At 40.3% G+C, this 20,295-nt stretch overlaps 1 protein-coding gene across 1 annotated transcript in view; it reads right to left on the bottom strand.

Annotated features, from left to right (window-relative positions):
• The window catches only part of REV1 (REV1 DNA directed polymerase), a 148,925-nt gene that overhangs the window by 80,622 nt on the left and 48,008 nt on the right, over nucleotides 1-20,295 (bottom strand). The gene's annotated exons all lie outside the window — the stretch shown is intronic.

Here is a 20,295-nt window from a genome sequence, read left to right on the forward strand (position 1 = left end):
TGTGAATAGTAAGGTTTTGTAAAGTAACTAGACATAAAATATATGCAAGTTACAGACAGTGGGGCACCTATGCATCATCTTTTAGTAAATATTCAGCACATGCAAAACTATAAACAGAATAAAATAACTTGCAACAAACAACTTAAATGAATTAAGATATAGGCTATTTTGGAAACTATTTTTTTCTGGCTTCGAATGTTTACTGTAATTTGAAGCCTACAGTATAATATCCTTAAGTACAGTAAAATACATTTGTCTTTCCCAACACTGCTTCCAGCATTCCCTTGTTAATTGTGATGCTCATTACAAGGTGGAGCCCGAATCTCTCCCTGAGATGCAGCAGTTATTTCACATTTGTTCTATTTATATGCAACAAACTGTGGGGCAGATTCAAGCCAGCACAAGGTCCCGCTGGAGTGTCATTGTAGACAAGTATACTATATCGGGGCACACACTTTTTCAAATGATAGAAACAAAAATATTTTCATTAGAACACACATTATAAAACCCAAGGTGATGAAAAAACAATATAATAAGAATTTGTATTCCAAATTAACAAACTGCTAATAGACAAGTCGTCTTGCTAAGATTTTCTTAATGGTTTACACTCCTGAACCTGGAGCTCAAGTCTTATGCTGGGTACACACTTGTCGATATCACGTTTGAACGACGATCGATATATTGTGAGTGCATCAGTGGCTGTTCATAGACATATCAGGTCGGCCCTGCAGCACAGCTGACGCTGATAGATCTAGCTGTGTGTACAGTCAACTCGCCAACCTCCCATACACTTGCAGCAGGGACCGCCGATACGGACATCTCAATTGGGTGGGCAAATATAATTACACGCCCAGTTGTGAGGTCAGCCCAGACATATTGAATAGCCAGTTGGCAAGTGCGTATAGCTTACCAATCGGATACTCAGACGGTGGATTGATCTACTGACTGTTCTGTCATTGTAGTGTGTACTGTTGGCTTAATGTATTATGTAACACAATGTAAAACTTATGAAACAACCTTTTCTTTGTAGCACGAAAGTCTCAAAATATAATTATATATTGTAACATATAGAGCTTCCTAATATATTGAGATGCCTCATTATTATATGCACTTTGTTATATATCCACTTTGATATCTTTTTATATGACCACTGATTTTAGAGCGGTTTATCACTTCCCCGATTGGGAGTTGGAGCACACAGCACTTCCTTGTGATGCAAACTTCCAGTGTAAGAACTAGATGTTGTGCCTCACTATAGAGACTTTTATTTTAATTGACCATGTGATTGTTTAAGGGATGCCCACTGGCTTAGTGGAACAGATATATGGAGACCATACTTTGTATTAAACCCCATCTGCTTTGAAAAAGATAATTTAATTGAAACGCCTCAGCGGACGGCTCCAAGTAGCAAGATCACCATCAGATGAGCTTGAGACGGATCGGCAGAAGTCAGGAACCTGCAGTTCTTTTTTCAGGGCCATTTTTTTATATTACTCTCTGGTACACAGCAGACATTGCTTAATTTGCTTGTGATTGTTACTACTGTGAAGCTGAACTAGGCTACCTTGCTTTTACTTTGTTTATTGGGTCCCTGGCTGAGATGATATTTGTCAAGACTCAATAGCCTCATACCATTATAGTTTACAGACACAAATTTGCTGAAACACTAAGGGAAATATACAGGGGGCATTTATCCTCCACAAGCCTTAAAGTGTGTGCGTCTCTCCATCTACGAGAATTCATGCAATCTTCACTGGGCTTGGCTAGAACCAAATACTATACAAAATGTAAAAAGAAAGAGCGCAACACTCAAGAATAGACAGTTTAATGTGCAGCAGCTCTATTTGAGATCAGCTAATCTGCGTCAAATGGAAAATAAAGAATTAAAAAAAAAAAAGTTGGCATAAACAACTTTTCACAATGAAAATGTCATGTACAGCCACAGCAAAAGTTTTCAGAATGACACAAGTATTGGTTTTAACAAAGTTTGCAGCTTCAGTGTTTTTAGACCTTTTTGTCAGATGTTACTATGGTATACTGAAGTAAAATTACAAGCATTACATAAGTGTCAAAGGCTTTTATTGACAATTACATTAAGTTTATGCAAAGAGTCAATATTTGCAGTGTTGTCCCTTCTTTCTCAAGACCTCTGCAATTCATCCTGCATGCGGTCAATCAACTTCTGGCCACATACTGACTGATGGCCGCCCATTCTTGTCTATTAAATGCTTAGAGTTTGTCAGAATTTGCAGGTTTTTGTTTGTCCACCCACCTCTTGAGGATTGACCACAAATTCTCAATGGGATTAAGGTCTGGGGAGTTTCCTGGCCATGGACCCAAAAGTCTGAGGTTTTGTTTCACCGGTACCACTTAACTGGCTAATATTTTTACAAAAAACATCCCCAAAAGTGTAGATTTTTTTTGTTAGCAAATTAAGTAAATAAGAGTCCAACTTGCATTGCGGGGATTTGGCAGAGTCCAGAGCGGGAAGCAGGGGTTCTGGCGGCGTCCGCGGGGGTCTGGTGGCTTCCGCCTCCGTGGAAGAGAAGTAGCCAATGCGAGAATGGCTGCAAAGCCACTCCCATGCCGGCAGTCATTGGACAGTGACATGTCACATCATGGCATATCCGAAATATTCTGGTTTTCAGAATATTTCGGATAACAGAAATTAGGATATGGGAGCCAACGTGTACGTGTGTGTGTGTGTGTGTGTGTGTGTGTGTGTGTGTGTGTGTGTGTGTGTGTAAAGGTCAGAACAAGCGCCTTATAGTGTAGTATAATGAACAGAATACCGGCACACTGCTTAGTAATAGAATGCGTACCGTATTAACCTAATTTAATAGGTATTTGATATTGTGTCTTTTCCTGGATCCACTCAAGCAATACCTCTACCACATGCAGTATGTGGCACTTTGTTGTGATCGATGGAGCCAAGTTCCACATACTGCATGCAGTAGAGGTATCACTGGGGCGGATCCAGGAAGAGACAATATTTATATTATTTATTTATTAACAGTTTCTTATATAGCGCAGCATATTCCGTTGTGCTTTACAATTGGAACATTAATAGAACAAAACTGGGTAATAACAGACAGATATATAGGTAGGAAGGCCCTGCTCGCAAGCTTACAATCTATAAGTATATCAAATGTCTATTAAATTAGGTTAATACGGTACGCATTCTATTACTAAGCCGTGTGCCGGTATTCTGTTAAATATACTACACTATAAAAGGGGTTTGTTCTCGTCTTTTTTATTTAATAAATTTGGGAGATCTCGCAACAGCAATCCAATTGGAGAACATAGAGCTGCCACCGTGAGATCGAGATTATGTTTGAACAAACTGATCTATCTAAAAACTATTACTCATACAAAAAAACCATTGTGTTTAACAAATTCAGTACCATATTTTGTGTGTGTATATATGATGGGCGGCACTCCGAGACTTGTATAAATAGGTCAAACTATATTTGAAGCATTTAAAACAACAGGAAAGGAAAAATTGGAATAGCGGGTCACACCAGGGGTATTATATTTGCAGAATAACCCTGTTAATGATCAAATTATCTCTCAATCTCTAGTACAATGATTTACAGGGGTGCATCTCAGGGACCTAGTAATACTACATGAACACAAAAAGAGAAAAGAAACCCTATATGAGTGCACAGATTCTTGCCAATGTTAGCATAAAATATAACTTTTATTAGGATAATAAAATAACCACCTCAGTGGTAGAATTAAAAAACACAACAAAATATAAATCAAAAAGAAAATAGTTAAAATAGTATGTATAATACTAATGCGTGCTCAGTCATGTGTATTTTTGCTGATGGGTACTCTATGGTACGCTAAACAATGGTTGATAATGTGTATAATACATCGGTATCTTGTGATGGTAATATTATAAACCATCAAGTACTGTAGTGCCCCTCAATGTCACAAATATATGCAGACTGTCTGTCTATATATAGTGCATATAACATATACTAACCCACACTCTTCTCTCGCAATATACTATCTACACCCTAATGATAATTAGGTGACTGTTGCTCACACAGTATCTGTGCAATATCCACCAATATGGTCAGTGTTAGATGTATATCACAACATCCCAAAGTACTCCTATATCGCAACAGATCCTATGTTACAAAAAATGTATGAGATAATGAACATACATATATAATTAAATACACTGAATTGTTGCACCTAGTTCTAAATCGGGAAACCTGCCACGTGTAACGGCAGCATCAGCGACTATCCGGCTGAACTAATTCCCCAGAGTAATAACAGAAGAGGCTGCTGTGTGCATTCGCAGCATAAGTGATCAGCTGGAGCCCGCACTGACTCTGCAGTGTCGTGCGGCTTACAATTAAACTCCTCACAGCCGCGTATAATGCACAGGGTGGGACACACAGTATCCGTATTAGGGTATCAATACACACATTTATAAAAACATATTTAGACACATTTTTAGACACATTTAGACTGGCACAAGGAAAATGCCTGACGCGCGTTTCGCAGTGCATTTTCAAAGGGCAGACCAGAACACACTTCCTGAGACCCAATAAATACCAGTCTCCTCCTGTCACATTCAATTGTAACTTGATTGACATATCAGAGAGCCAGTCATAGAGGACTTGGTTTGGATATAATGTATCTCTTAGAAACATATCCTATTCTTAATGCTCCATATCACCTATTGGTGTAATATAACAAAAACAATAAACTATCAAATGTCCATATCTTATTAATCTAATAAATATATTTGAAAAAGTATTAATTAAACTCAAAGTGCACATTATCCAAAATAATATATTAATGTACCTTATATGCACTAGTGCATCCACTCATAAATAATAACAATCCATAATAACTTAATATAACTAATTAAACATATACCACCACCTAAAAAAGGGGGTTTACATGTATACCCTTATACATATACATGTACATCCATCGATATGCATGTGCACATCGATACATGCACATACGCACACATACACACCTACGTGTCCCGTGCTGTAAAAGAATGTAAGATTTAGAAAAAATGCATTCCTTTTAATACATAAGACTGCATAATCTAAAAAATATCTGAAGTGTGAGATCTAAAACCCAACATACATACCAATCCTATTATGATGTTAATAACCATCATCTCTCTGTGCTCTCACACTAAGAATATAATATAATATAATTGAACTAAGTGAAAAAACCAAACGGGTGACTAAAATAAATAAAAATAAGTGTTTAATTGTGATAAATATATACATTACACTCCGTATATTGTACCTATAGCCAAATTATTTATTTCTTAATTTCTATATAATAAAAGGATATCTAATAGTATTAATATCTCCTACATTTACCAAAAGATCTCATCAACACATTTACAGAAACATGGAGTAATTAATATTTTCATTCATCCCTTTCGGGTATACACTATCTAAGAGAAAAATCCACCTCGTTTCTCTGCGCAGTAATTCCTGCACCAAGTTACCCCCTCTTAGGCCAAGCTGTACTCTTTCAATGCCAAAGACTTTCAATCCACCACTATCACCTTCATGATGTCTTAAAAAGTGTCTAGCGACACTAGTCAGGGTTTTCATTCTCTCAGCATCTTTTCTTGCATTTTTGATATTATAAACATGCTCTAAAACCCTGATCTTAAGTTGTCGTTTTGTCATACCTACATAGAATTTTTGACGAGGACAGATGAGACAGTATATTATTCCATACGTGGAGCAATTGAAAAAATCTCTGATCTTCCAATTTTTGCCAAATTTGTCTACAACCTGTTCCTTCTTGATCATGTATGAACAGGCACTACAATGTCCACATTTGTGTGTGCCTGTAACTCGTATTAAATTATTGATCTTCTTTTGTCTCAGAAAATGGCTGTGTGACAAATGGTCCTTTAAGTTTCTAGATCTTCTCCAACTCACCTGTATTTGCTCTCCTATATGCTGGGCCAAGTCGTCATCAGTTCTTAGTACGTGCCAATATTTTTGTAAGGCTTGTTTTATTTCTTTCCACTGATTACAGTATGTACCGATGAACCTAATAGGCTGAGATTCCTTGGAATTGTCCTTGTTCTTAGGATAAATGAGACACTCCCTCTTAGTCTTCCTGGCTTCGTGATGTGCTTTTTTAATTATAGTATTGCTATATCCTCTCACCTTGAGTTTGGATCCAAGTTCTTCGGCCCTCTTCTCAAATGTACTATCTTGAGTACAGTTGCGCCTCATTCTTAAATATTCTCCTTTTGGGATGTTATTCTTGGTGGCGGGGAAATGTGAGCTTTGATAATGCAATATACTATTCGTTGCCGTGGGTTTTCTATAAATGTCAGTTGTTAATTTACCATCTTCATCAATTTGAATGGTTAAATCTAAAAAATTCACTTTTGAATGATCGATTTCTGAAGTCAATTTTAGATTCAACATATTGATGTTCAATTTATGTAGAAATTCTTCCAAATGATTTTGGTCACCTTCCCAGACAATCAGAACGTCGTCTATATACCTCAGCCACAGCAGTATATTATCCGTGTATCTCGCGTTCTCTTCTGTAAAGACCACTTCACGCTCCCACCAACCCAAATATAGGTTGGCATACGTCGGGGCACATGTTGACCCCATCGCTGTGCCCCGCACCTGTAAATAATAACGTTCATTGAACGTGAAGTAATTCTTCGTTAGAATAAATTTTAATAATTCCAGAAGAAAATTATTCAATTCATTGTCTCTCTCCATATCAAGGAAATACTTAACTGCTCTCACTCCATCTTCATGGTTGATGCTGGTATACAGACTTTCAATATCACAAGTCGCCAAGATAGTGTGTTCTTTCACAGTTATATTCTCAATTTTACCTAAAACATCCAAGGTGTCACTGAGATAAGATGGTAATTGGGTGACATGTTTCCTGATGTGCTTATCTATAAAATTACTCGCTTTTTCACCCAGACTGTCAATCCCCGACACTATTGGTCTTCCCGGAGGTACTTTGTCACTTTTATGCACCTTAGGTAGCATATAGAAAGTAGCAATTTTAGGATTATCAACCCATAAGTAATCAAAATCTGTTTTTGTCAAAATTCCTTCCTCATATCCTTTTGTAATCAGGTTTCTGTATATAATCAAAAAGTTCTGTGTAGAATTGAAAATTAGTTCTTTATAACAAGAGACATCTCTCAATTGTCTGTACGCTTCGTCCAGGTACATATCTTTAGGCCATAGTACGACATTACCTCCTTTATCAGAAGGCATTATTTCATCATCATCCCATTCTTGGATTTCTTTCAATGCTCGATATTCTGAGGTATATAGACGACGTTCTGATTGTCTGGGAAGGTGACCAAAATCATTTGGAAGAATTTCTACATAAATTGAACATCAATATGTTGAATCTAAAATTGACTTCAGAAATCGATCATTCAAAAGTGAATTTTTTAGATTTAACCATTCAAATTGATGAAGATGGTAAATTAACAACTGACATTTATAGAAAACCCACGGCAATGAATAGTATATTGCATTATCAAAGCTCACATTTCCCCGCCACCAAGAATAACATCCCAAAAGGAGAATATTTAAGAATGTGGCGCAACTGTACTCAAGATAGTACATTTGAGAAGAGGGCCGAAGAACTTGGATCCAAACTCAAGGTGAGAGGATATAGCAATACTATAATTAAAAAAGCACATCACGAAGCCAGGAAGACTAAGAGGGAGTGTCTCATTTATCCTAAGAACAAGGACAATTCCAAGGAATCTCAGCCTATTAGGTTCATCGGTACATACTGTAATCAGTGGAAAGAAATAAAACAAGCCTTACAAAAATATTGGCACGTACTAAGAACTGATGACGACTTGGCCCAGCATATAGGAGAGCAAATACAGGTGAGTTGGAGAAGATCTAGAAACTTAAAGGACCATTTGTCACACAGCCATTTTCTGAGACAAAAGAAGATCAATAATTTAATACGAGTTACAGGCACACACAAATGTGGACATTGTAGTGCCTGTTCATACATGATCAAGAAGGAACAGGTTGTAGACAAATTTGGCAAAAATTGGAAGATCAGAGATTTTTTCAATTGCTCCACGTATGGAATAATATACTGTCTCATCTGTCCTCGTCAAAAATTCTATGTAGGTATGACAAAACGACAACTTAAGATCAGGGTTTTAGAGCATGTTTATAATATCAAAAATGCAAGAAAAGATGCTGAGAGAATGAAAACCCTGACTAGTGTCGCTAGACACTTTTTAAGACATCATGAAGGTGATAGTGGTGGATTGAAAGTCTTTGGCATTGAAAGAGTACAGCTTGGCCTAAGAGGGGGTAACTTGGTGCAGGAATTACTGCGCAGAGAAACGAGGTGGATTTTTCTCTTAGATAGTGTATACCCGAAAGGGATGAATGAAAATATTAATTACTCCATGTTTCTGTAAATGTGTTGATGAGATCTTTTGGTAAATGTAGGAGATATTAATACTATTAGATATCCTTTTATTATATAGAAATTAAGAAATAAATAATTTGGCTATAGGTACAATATACGGAGTGTAATGTATATATTTATCACAATTAAACACTTATTTTTATTTATTTTAGTCACCCGTTTGGTTTTTTCACTTAGTTCAATTATATTATATTATATTCTTAGTGTGAGAGCACAGAGAGATGATGGTTATTAACATCATAATAGGATTGGTATGTATGTTGGGCTTTAGATCTCACACTTCAGATATTTTTTAGATTATGCAGTCTTATGTATTAAAAGGAATGCATTTTTTCTAAATCTTACATTCTTTTACAGCACGGGACACGTAGGTGTGTATGTGTGCGTATGTGCATGTATCGATGTGCACATGCATATCGATGGATGTACATGTATATGTATAAGGGTATAAATGTAAACCCCCTTTTTTAGGTGGTGGTATATGTTTAATTAGTTATATTAAGGTATTATGGATTGTTATTATTTATGAGTGGATGCACTAGTGCATATAAGGTACATTAATATATTATTTTGGATAATGTGCACTTTGAGTTTAATTAATACTTTTTCAAATATATTTATTAGATTAATAAGATATGGACATTTGATAGTTTATTGTTTTTGTTATATTACACCAATAGGTGATATGGAGCATTAAGAATAGGATATGTTTCTAAGAGATACATTATATCCAAACCAAGTCCTCTATGACTGGCTCTCTGATATGTCAATCAAGTTACAATTGAATGTGACAGGAGGAGACTGGTATTTAATGGGTCTCAGGAAGTGTGTTCTGGTCTGCCCTTTGAAAAAGCACTGCGAAATGCGCGTCAGGCATTTTCCTTGTGCCAGTCTAAATGTGTCTAAAAATGTGTCTAAATATGTTTTTATAAATGTGTGTATTGATACCCTAATACAGATACTGTGTGTCCCACCCTGTGCATTATACGCGGCTGTGAGGAGTAATTGTAAGCCGCACGACACTGCAGAGTCAGTGCGGGCTCCAGCTGATCACTTATGCTGCGAATGCACACAGCAGCCTCTTCTGTTATTACTCTGGGGAATTAGTTCAGCCGGATAGTCGCTGATGCTGCCGTTACACGTGGCAGGTTTCCCGATTTAGAACTAGGTGCAACAATTCAGTATATTTAATTATATATGTATGTTCATTATCTCATACATTTTTTGTAACATAGGATCTGTTGCGATATAGGAGTACTTTGGGATGTTGTGATATACATCTAACACTGACCATATTGGTGGATATTGCACAGATACTGTGTGAGCAACAGTCACCTAATTATCATTAGGGTGTAGATAGTATATTGCGAGAGAAGAGTGTGGGTTAGTATATGTTATATGCACTATATATAGACAGACAGTCTGCATATATTTGTGACATTGAGGGGCACTACAGTACTTGATGGTTTATAATATTACCATCATAAGATACCGATGTATTATACACATTATCAACCATTGTTTAGCGTACCATAGAGTACCCATCAGCAAAAATACACATGACTGAGCATGCATTAGTATTATACATACTATTTTAACTATTTTCTTTTTGATTTATATTTTGTTGTGTTTTTTAATTCTACCACTGAGGTGGTTATTTTATTATCCTAATAAAAGTTATATTTTATGCGAACATTGGCAAGAATCTGTGCACTCATATAGGGTTTCTTTTCTCTTTTTGTGTTCATGTTATATTTGAAGCATGTTACAGCTCCCAACGTGTCAGGACACTATCATGCTCTTTTTTCAAGGTAATCATGTTACCTTGAAAAATGAGCACGATAGATGCCCGTACCAAATGGAAGTTGTAAAACAGCGTAGCATTGCAAACGGGGTTCCGGATTTCCCGTGTGTGACTTAAGGTTTTTCCAGATGGGGTCCTCCAATAGCATGCAGCGGCCTCAGGCCGCTTCCATTTGGTATGGGTCCATCCACATGGACTTATTATTTATTCTCATGTTTTATGCTTTTACTATTTTCTGTTATGCATGTTTACTTAATGTTGTGCTTGTGATCAGAGCTTATTACCAACACTTTTTATCATTATATGTGTGGCTTCTTGGCCAATTAAATAATCCACCTTAAAAGAAAAAGCACAATAGTGCAATAAAACTTATTTTATATGTACCAAGGATATCAGGAAACTGACAAGTATAGGATCACTCTTTTTTTTTTTAATCATTGTTGTTTACATTTTAGTGCTCAGAGGTGCTTCACAACTAACTTTTATAGGGTCACCTATTTTAAAAAAGAGGTAACTCCACTCTTTCAAACAAGGGGTCCACCACTGCTGTAGGTGCCAGAGTTGGGGAGATAGAGGGACTTACAATCCTTCCAACCAGTTTTTTTTTTTTTTTTACACAAAGCAGACATCCTCACGCATGCACGACTCCCCACCTATGAACAGTCATCAGTCATCCGGACCAGTGGAGAAAGTTATTTTTTCTGTGTGTGTCCGCTCGCCAGCGGGACTCTTAGATGCAGATGACTATCAGGACTTGTTATCCATAGTTTAAGTGTATATGTAGATGAGACATCTACAGCAAAGTTAAAGTTAATTTACAACACTAAACTGCGCTATGCAGGCAGGATGGTTTTAATTAAGTTGGAGCGAGCTCTATGATCCTTAATCCCTGTACACTTTGTAATTTATTTAATTTTTTAGCTTTAACAATAGGGAATAAAGAAAAAAAAAAAAAAAAACCACCACACACTACTGATTCAGGAGCAATTCTACTGATCACAATCATGGGGAGACCTCATTAGAACAGAGCAGGAATGCTCATAACAGGAATACTTCGCGACCACAATATTGTCCATTTTAGGGGTGCAATGTTGCTCTCCCATCAATTGGATCAATGTGCACATCATATATAACTGAATTGATCCGATCGTGTACTTTCAACTCTGTACAGTCGTAAAAAATAAAATGATTCTCTCTTTCATCTAAAACTCAGTCAATCCTAGCGTTCCCACCAGGCTGTTAGAGTAGGGCGCCACGTCCTACCCTATTTCAAAACTCTAAAAATGCACCCTGCACTTATGGAGACACCCCACTAATCACAGCCTGATGCTGGCAGGCCAAGGGCGCCCCACCTCCTGCTGTGCATGGCAACTTTTCACAGTGTAGGGTATATTTACTTAAGTACGGGTTTTTAGAAGTGGAGCTGTTGCCAATAGCAACCAATCAGATTCTACTTATTTAGCACCTTCTAGAAGAAAACAATAATTTGAATGGGCAACAACTTCACTTCTAAAAACCTGCACTTAAGTAACTACATGTTGAGTCGCCCATATCCAAAATGCTTGGGACCAGGGGTATTTTGGATATAGTAATATTCCGTATTTTGGAATATTTGCATACTACAACTAAATATCTTGGGAATTTGACCGAAATCTTAACACAGAAAGCATTTATATTTTATACACACCTTATACACACAGCCTGCAGGTAATTTTATACAATATTTCCAACAATTTTGTGGCTCAAAGTTTGTGTACATACATGACATTCACTTATGGTTCATATACACAAAGCATGAAGGTAATTTTATATCATGTGTTTAAAAATGTTGTGCCTTAAACAAAGTTTGTGTACATTAAACAATCAAAGGTTTCACTATCTCTGTCATGCTAAAATAAATTCCGTATTTCAGAATATTTGGATATGGAAGACTCAACCTGTTTACCACTTTGTATACAAAGTGCTGTAGTTACAATCAGTTCTGCACATGGGATTCAAAACCATAGAAATACAATACTGCGCAGGTGTGTTTGTCTAAAATATATATTTATTCAATAAGCATAACTCAAAAATCAAGTAAAAGTCAACTTGCATAAAAAGGTAACAACTAGGGGTGAGCGGGTTCGGATTTCTGAAATCCGAACCCCCCCGATCCGAGTCAGGCTCGACTTTTCCCGCCTGACTCGGATCTGAAATCGAGGCAAAACGTCATCATCCCGCCTTCCGAGTCTCGCGGGTTTTGGATCCTATATAAGGTACCCGCGTCGGCGCCATTTTCTCACTCGGCTGTGGACAGTGAAGAGGGAGGGTGGGAGTTAGGGCTGGCTGGGCTGGGCTGTGTAGTGTAGTGTAGTGCTGCTGTTGTCCACTACTTCAAAGTCCATAGGGGCTGGCTGTGTTGTGCTGCTGTTGTTAATAGGGGCTGTGTCCACTACTTCAAAGTCCATAGGGGCTGGCTGGACTGTGTTGTGCAGTCAGTTCTCCATAGGGGCTGTGTCCACTCCAAAGTCCTGTGCAGTGTCCCAGTCCTAAAGGGGTGCTGTAGTGTTGTCCAGGGGGTGCTCTGTCCATCAGGGGTGCTCCCCCCAAGTGCTAAAAAAATAATATATTTTCTGTGTTTGTGAATTGTGTGCGCAGTAGCCGCACGTGCATCAACAAAGTAGTGCCAAGCGTGCGCCTGTGTCATAAGTAAAGGGCCGGCTGGCTTGACCGTTAAAGGGTGCTGTAACCCCCAAAGTACACTCCAAACCAAAAAAATATATATTTTCTGTGTTTGTGAATTGTGTGCGCAGTAGCCGCATGTGCATCAACAAAGGAGCAGCGCCAAGCGTGCGCCTGTGTCCCATAAGTAAAGAGCCGGCTGGCTCATTTCTTAAAGGCTGGTGTAACCCACAAAGTGCACTACTCTCCAGCAAAAATAAAAAAATATTTTCTGAGTTTAGCCGCACGTATATATCAAATCGATATAACATAAATGGAGGACCAAACTTTCTCCGATAAAAATAAAATAGAGAAAGATCAAGAACCACTTCCTCCTAGTGCTGAAGCTGCTGCCACTAGTCATGACATAGACGATAACATGCCATCAACGTCGTCTGCCAAGGCCGATGCCCAATGTCATAATAGAGGGTACATACAATCCCAAATGACAAAGTTAGGGAAAATGACCTTGAAAAAAACATTTAAATCAGCTGAAGAGAAACGTAAACTTGCCAATATGCCATTTACGACACGGAGTGGCAAGGAACGGCTAAGGTCGATCCCTAGTATGTTCATGACTAGTGGTTCAGCTTCACATGACGATGGAAGCCCTCCTCCCACTAAAAAAATCAAAAGAGTTAAGCTGGCAAAAGCACAGCGAAGAACTGTGCTTTCTAAGATGATATCACAAATCCCCAAGGAGAGTCCAAGTGTGGTGGTGGTTGCGATGCCTGACCTTCCCAGCACTGGACGGGAAGAGGTGGCTCTTTCCACCATTTGCACGCCCCCTGCAAGTGCTGAAAGGAGCACCCACAGTCCACTTGCTGATATGCAAATTGAAGATGTCACAAGTACAACAGGATGAGGATACTGGTGTAGCTGGCGCTGAGGAGGAAGTTGGCGAGGAGGATTCTGATGGTGATGTGGTTTGTTTAAATCAGGCTCCGGGGGAGACAGTTGTTGTCCGTGGGATGAAAAAGCCCATCACGGTCATGCCTGGGCAGAAGACCAAACATTCCACCTCTTTGGTCTGGCAATATTTCTATCCAAATCCGGACAACAACTGTCTTGCCATATGTACCATATGTAAAGGTGAAATAAGTAGGGGTAGGGACGTCAACCACCTAGGAACATCCTCCCTTATACGGCACCTGCAGCGCGTTCATAAAAAGTTACTGTCAAGTTCAGAAACTTTGGCTAAGACCGTAAGCAGTCCAGGGACACCTAAATCCCGTTGTCCTGTTGTATCCAAGCGCCTGCAAACCACACCGTCAACTCCCTCCTCGTCAATTTCCTCCTTAGTCAGGATCGGAAGTAGTCCTGCAGGCCATGTCACTGGCATGACTGACTCTCCTATCCGGGATTCCTCCGGAGGATCCTGCATTGCTACGCCTACTGCTGCCGCTGCTGCTGTTGCTGGGAGTCGTTCATCATCCCAGAGAGGAAGTAGGAACACCACTACTTTTACTAAACAATTGACCCTCCAACAGTCCTTAGCGAGGAGGATGAAGTACGACAGCAGTCATCCTGAAGCAAAACGTATAACTGAGGCCTTGACTGCTATGTTGGTGTTAGACGTGCGTCCGGTATCCGCCATTAGTGCAGTGGGATTTAGACAATTGATGGAGGTAGTGTGTCCCCGGTTCCAAATCCCGTCTAGATTCCACTTCACTAGGCAGGCGATACCGAGACTGTACAGAAACGTCAGAAAAAGTGTCCTCAGTGTCCTGAAAAATGCCGTTGTACCCAATGTCCACTTAACCACGGACATGTGGACAAGTGGAACAGGGCAGACTAAGGACTATATGACTGTGACAGCCCACTGGGTAGATGTATCACCTTACGCAGCAACAGCAGCAGCGTCACCAGTAGCAGCATCTCAGAAACGCCAGCTCGTTCCAAGGCAGGCTATGCTGTGTATCACCGGTTTCAGTAAGAGGCACACCGCCGACAACCTCTTAGAGAAACTGAGGGAAATCATCGCCCAGTGGCTTACCCCACTTACACTCTCCTGGGGATTTGTGATATCTGACAACGCCACCAATATTGTGCGGGCATTACATCTGGGCAAATTCCAGCACGTCCCATGTTTTGCTCACACAATAAACTTGGTGGTGCAGAATTTTCTGAAAAGCGACAGGGGCATGCAGGAGACGCTTTGGGTGGCCTGAAAAATTTCTGGCAACTTTCGCCATTCAGCGACTGCGTGCCGAAGACTGGAGCGCCAGCAAACACTCTTGAACCTGCCCCGCCATCACCTGAAGCAAGAGGTTGTGACGCGGTGGAACTCAACCCTCTATATGCTTCAGAGGATGGAGGAGCAGCAAAAGGCCATACAAGCCTATACATCCACCTATGACATAGGCAAAGGAGGGGGTATGCACCTGACTCAAGCGCAGTGGAGAATGATTTCAGTGTTGTGCAAGGTTCTCCAGCCCTTCGAACTTGCCACACGTGAAGTCAGTTCAGACACTGCCAGCTTGAGTCAGGTCATTCCCCTCATCAGGCTTTTGCAGAAGCAGCTGGAGAAAGTGAAGGAGGAGCTAAGACGGAGCGATTCCGCTCGGCATGTGGAACTTGTGGATGAAGCCCTTCATTCGCTTTGCCAGGATTCCAGGGTGGTCAATCTGTTGAAATCAGACCACTACATTTGGGCCACCGTGCTCGATCCTAGGTTTAAAGCCTATGTGATGTCTCTCTTTCCGGCCGACACAAGCCTGCAGAGGTACAAAGACCTGCTGGTGAACACACTGTCAGCTGAAGCGGAACGTGACACGTCAACAGCTCCTTCTTCATTTTCTCCCGCAACTGGGGCTGCCAGGAAAAAACTTAGGTATCCTAAGCAACCCGCTGGCGGTGATGCAGGGCAGGCAGGACCAAGTTTGGACATCTGGTCCGGACTGAAGGACCTGGCAACAATTTCTGACATGTCTACTGTCACTGCATATGATACTGTCACCATTGACAGAATGGTGGAGGATTACATCGGTGACCGCATCCAAGTAGGCATGTCAGACAGTCCATACCTGTACTGGCAGGAAAAAGAGGCAATTTGGAGGCCCCTGTACAAACTGGCTCTATTTTACCTGAGTTGCCCCCCTCCAGTGTGTACTCCGATAGAGTGTTTAGTGCAGCCGGGAACCTTGTCAGCGAAAGGCGTAGGAGGTTGCTTCCACAGAATGTGGAGAAGATGATGTTCATCAAAATGAATTATCAGCTCTTCCAGGGAGACCAGCCTCCAGAACGTACAGAGGGACCTGTGGTGGTGGATTCAAGTGGGGACGAGTTAATACTTTGTGAGGATGAGGATGTACACACTGAAGAGGGTGAGGAATCGGTGGATGAGGAGGATGAGGATGACATCTTGCCTCCGTAGAGCCAGTTTGTGCAGGGACAGATTAATTGCCAGCTTGTTTTGTGGGGGCCCAAACGAACCAATCATTTCAGCCACAGTTGTGTGGCAGACCCTGGCGCTGAAATGGTTTGTTTAAGTGTGCATGTCCTGTTTATACAACATAAGGGTGGGTGGGAGGGCCCAAGGACAATTCCATCTTGCACCTCTTTTTTTTCTTTGCATTATGTACAGTTTGGGGCCTAGTTTTTCAAACTGCCATCCTGTCTGCCACTGCAGTATCACGCCTAGATGGGTCACGTGTTTGTGCCGCCCACTCGTGTCGCTTAGCATAGTCATCCAGCTACCTCGGTGCAACCTTTTGGACATAACACTATTGTGAGGTGTGAGGTGTTCAGAATAGACTGGAAATGAGTGGAAATTAAGGTTATTGAGGTTAATAATAGCATAGGAGCAGAAAAACCTACAAATTCTGTGATTTTAGCTGTTTTTATGCTTTTTTTAAAAAAAATACAGATCCAAAACACAAAACCCAGAACCCAAAACACGGAAGGGTGGTTTTGGCAAAACCAATCCAGATCCAAAACACTAAGAAAGATCCAGATCCAAAACCAAAACACGAAAAGTGGCCGGTGCACACCCCTAGTAACAACATTTAGTTATATTTGCATAATAGCCCAGTAGCATAGAAATCTAACATCAGTAGTTGCAACATTTAAGAAAAAAATGTTCATTAGTATAAATATAGTAGCTTTAGTATAATACTGAGTGCACAAAATCCAACCTTGACGTCAGTATATATAGTTTCACATAAATCAGTGCTTCCCAAACTTTTTCAAATCACGGCACCCTAGAATATCATCATTTTCTCCACGGCACCCCTGGACCATAAGTTCCTTATTGAGATATTCAGCAAAAATTAAATGAAGCAAGTCGTGCTTATATGTCACCCTTAGGTTATGTTATGTTATGTTCTGGTTGACAGGGCTGCACTTTTTTGTCCACATATTTTTTTTGATGGGCAGCCATTAGCACTGGTTCTGCTTATCACACTGACTAAATATAATTTATTTGGTAATGAACCACCGACCCCTGCAAGTGTCCTGAGGCACCTAGTTTGGGAACCACTGACATAAATAAAAGCATTTAGCTTACAGAAAAAGAAAAATGTAAAAAATAATAAGTCTTGATTGAGGTTATTTATAACACCATCTTTTATAATTATTTTCAGTAACTGATTGCCTAAAGTTACGAAATAACCTCAATCAAGACATTTTTACAATTTTTCTTTTTTATAAGCAAAATGGTTTTATTTATGCAAAACTATATATACAGGCGTAAAAGGTTGGATTTTGTGCACTCAAGATTATACTCAAGTTGCTTTTGTCATTTATAAGAGTAGACATTTTTCTTAAATGTTGCAACTGCTGATGTTACATTTATATACACTACTGGGCTATTATGCTAATGTAACTAAATGTTACTTTTATACAAGTTGACTTTTACTTGATTTTAGGAGTTATGCTTATTGAATATATTTTATAGACAAACACAACAGCGCAGAATTGTATTTATATGGTTTAGTTTTTGTGTGAGGTGGGCTATTACCTCTTAATTATTCTGCAGCAGGTATGGTGTTAACTTTGGTGTGGAACGAGCGCTGCGAAAATATATTGATTTGCACATGGAATTGGGTCATAATACCAATAGTGGGGATACTGGTGATTAGAATGCCGGCGACGTAATCCCAACATGTCAGAGCCCCGGCATCCCGACGGTAAGTACTGGGGTAAGGGGGAGGGCTAGGGTGCAGGAGGAGGTTAGGTTTAGGCACTAGGTGGGAGATTAGGTTTAGGCAACAGGAAGGGAGGGTTAGGGTTGGGGTAGGGAGTGGGGGAAGATTAGGATACTGACCGTCAGGTGTTCGTATCCTAACCCTGTCGGGATGCCAGCATAGGGATTCTGACCGCCATCTCGTGCCCAACCCCTGCACACTGTCTTCTCAGCCCTTAACTCTGCTCCCCTCCACAGATACCTCCAGTCTCCGCTCAACATCCAACACTCTCCATCCAGCTGTTCCTTCATCCGACCCTATTTTATCCCAATATTGCAAAAAACTACATGTGCATAACAAAAAGTTTCTCTTTGCTAATTTTCACACTTTCGATTAAGACTTAGAATTTATAGGAATAATATGGCAGTCCAACAAGGCCTACTATTTTAAACTTGAAAATGTTTTACATTTAATACAAGGGGAGATCAGGGCTTTAGATCACCCCATCTGTGGATTTATGATTTGTGTGTGCACAGTTTTAATAGTTGTCTGGTGATCGGCTCCTGTTTATCTGTACAGTCTGATATATTGCTTTATGATCGCACAGATAATCAGGAAATATCTTCTATGGGGGCACCTAGTTTGCAAAAAGAGAAACTCCTCTTTCAAACGATGGTGCCTCCCATCTTTGTAGGTACTATGGTTGAAAAGATATAGATATAGGGACTTAAAATTTCTACAACCACATTAATTACTAACGGTATCTGGCTTTCTGAGCCATACTCCCCACGGGCAGTCAGGATCGATAGGGGCAATTTTTTTTATAGCAAGTTAGACTATATTGGCATCATTTTGGCAGACAGACTATAGTACAGAGGTAAAACTGGCCTGGAATTCACATGGAAATGTAGTGGGAACATGCTCCGACAAGTTTAGCATGGAAAGACGTTTTGGAAAATAATTTCTGGAAATTGAACAATTCCTTCCTTTTCAAACCTGAAGTCAAAGATACATGCTCACCCTTTTCTGCAAACCATATCCCATACGTCTAAGTTTAAGCTTATGGAAAGCTCACAAAGCATATCCTAAATAACAAGCCACTGGGGCGTGGCTTGACAAGCAAGTGAGACAGACGTGCTGGGCCGGAGCTCCCGCTAAAAACCCCCTATTTGAGCGATACCTGCCGCTAATACAGCCCACGTCTGGCAGTTGTGCCGCGTAATCGGGGGGTACTAGGTATTCCCGCGGATTGCGGCCTTCCCGCCCCACCCAAGGCGGGGACTCGATTTAGGCCCGCAAGCCGACGGAGGCGTCTCTGAATCGGGACGTTTCTCCGCCCCGCGGGTGCTCTCTCCCGCCGGCCTTACCTGGTTGCCTGCTCCTGCTGCCCAGCGATCATCTCTCCTGGTGAGGTGAGACCTCCGGCTGCTACTTCTGAGGCGGCCATTGCTCCAGCGGCTTCCCTACTACCAGCGGCATCTGGGCGGTCGCTGGTCCACTCCCGGGAGCCTCTGCTTGGATTACACTCTCTGCAGGCTGCTGAGTTCCTCCTCCTCTCCCTGGCTGGCAGTGGTGAGCACTTCGTGACACTGCTTCATTCAGCATTTATTTATTTTTCTTTTTTCTCTCATTATCTGCCTCATAATAACAATGTATGGTGTCTACACCAATACTGCTTGCTAACCCATTTGAACCCTATTACCTAACACTCCTACCTGATAAGCCTGATCATCATATTAAACAAGCAATATCTGCATTTTATTCCCCTTATTACAATATTTTATATCAGGTGGTTTATAGTGTTGAAAGTAATTACTTTTACTTTCTGGGCTTTGGCTCCCTCTAGTGGTTGCTTGACATAGTTCTCTATATTAAAGTGTATTGCTTTAGCAATCATTCATTCCTTAAGAAACCATAATCACACATCTTACTGGTAAGCTAATATTGGCTGTCCTTCCGATACCACGGCCAATCCTCATATAATTGTATTTCTTTGATATTTTACCGCCTACTTAATGGCCCCCTAGTTACCTGGCCTTTAACCCTCTGGGAGTCAATTAACTGGCCCCTTTATTTTATCTTACTTTCTTGTTTATCTTATACCATTGGTGATTCTTTCTATCAACCATGAGTAAAACCAACGCAAGAACCAAAAAATCAGTGGGTGGTGACATTGCTCAACATTTCTCAAGAAACGAC

Source organism: Taudactylus pleione, unplaced genomic scaffold (genome assembly GCF_031769625.1).
Source record: "Taudactylus pleione unplaced genomic scaffold, aTauple2 ptg000609l, whole genome shotgun sequence".
Taxonomy (NCBI): Eukaryota; Metazoa; Chordata; class Amphibia; order Anura; family Myobatrachidae; genus Taudactylus; species Taudactylus pleione.